Raw genomic sequence first — 1,387 nt, 5'->3', positions numbered from 1 at the left:
GGGGGGGGGTGAGGATTCTTCCTCCAGAGGTGATCCACCACCCTTCCCAGAGGGTCTCCCTCTCCTCACCCCTTAACCTTCACACACCCCCATACCCCTAGTGTCCCCCCACACACCAACCATCGCCGTGGCAGCACCCCCCAGCGTGCCGCCCACCTCTCCATCTGTGCCATCTGGCGCCTCCTCGTCTCACAGCCTCAACTACGTCTCTGCATGTCGCCACGCCAACCACCCCTTCTCCCACACTACCCCTGTCTCTCTCTCTCTCTCTCTCTCTGTCTCTCTCTCTCTGTGTTACTTCTGCTCATCCTCCCGTGCTGACTGGCCCACCTGCTCACACATCTCTTCAGCACGTACAGCTCTTCTGTCAGACTGGACATGATTCTCTTTACGGGTGTGACAGTACCGGGTGTGACAGTACCGGGTCTGACAGTACCGGGTGTGACAGTACCGGGTCTGACATGTCTCGTGTTGAGTTAGAATACGGTCAAACGAAACCTGCAACCTCCACACTGATAGATATAATCAAATCATAAATCAGATAAACTCCTCAACCAACCTGTAAGATATGACGTAGTTCTCCTTCTCTTTCCTCCCTTTCATCCTTCCTTCTTTAGATCCATCTGGGAAGACTTCCTTTCATCATCGTCAGGAGGTGAGGGGGGGAGGAGGCTGGGGGAGGGTGGAGGAGACTAATTTCTGATTATACAATTTTCTTACGCTAATCATTCAGTGGGAATTTACTATTTTACGCTAACTGAGATAATGCACACGGGAACCAAACTACGCTACCTGTTTACCGTATGCAAGTTCCTACCATAGTAACTTGGAGAATAAAGCTGATTCTGATTCTGAAAAACGCTAGCTACGCTAATGTACAAGCCTGATCTACAAGCTACGCGAACTACGCTAATGTATTGTAGCCTATGACTTTCAAGCTGCGCAAGCTAAGCTAGTGCAATTTCGGCAATTTCCCCACTTCGGGACAAATAAAGGATTATTTGATCTTAATGATACACAAGCTACAGACGCAGTGTGACATGGGCCTCTCAGCCTTAATGGGGGTTTTGTGGTGTGAGTGAGATATCTAGAGCCTGGCCACAACAGAAGGCCTCTTTAAGACAAGTAGCTCATCTCCATGTGAAAGACCTCCAGCGACAGAAACAAAAGACCTTACCCCCGGTGGCGGCGGCAGTCGGCAGATGCCCCGTCTTGAGACGAGAGAAGAAGAAAAAACGGCGATCAGCTTATCGCTGATCGACAGTACAGGAGGCTGTGTTGTGGTTGTTTACTTTTCGTAATTCGGGAGTTAGAAGACTCGGAAGGTTTTATATCTTGAAACGTTGATGATTAGAACCCTTGATTGTTTGAATGACTTTTCGTTTAA

The sequence above is a fragment of the Osmerus mordax genome, chromosome 17 (assembly GCF_038355195.1).
Source record: "Osmerus mordax isolate fOsmMor3 chromosome 17, fOsmMor3.pri, whole genome shotgun sequence".
Taxonomy (NCBI): Eukaryota; Metazoa; Chordata; class Actinopteri; order Osmeriformes; family Osmeridae; genus Osmerus; species Osmerus mordax.
Note: the sequence above shows the minus strand (reverse complement) of the source record.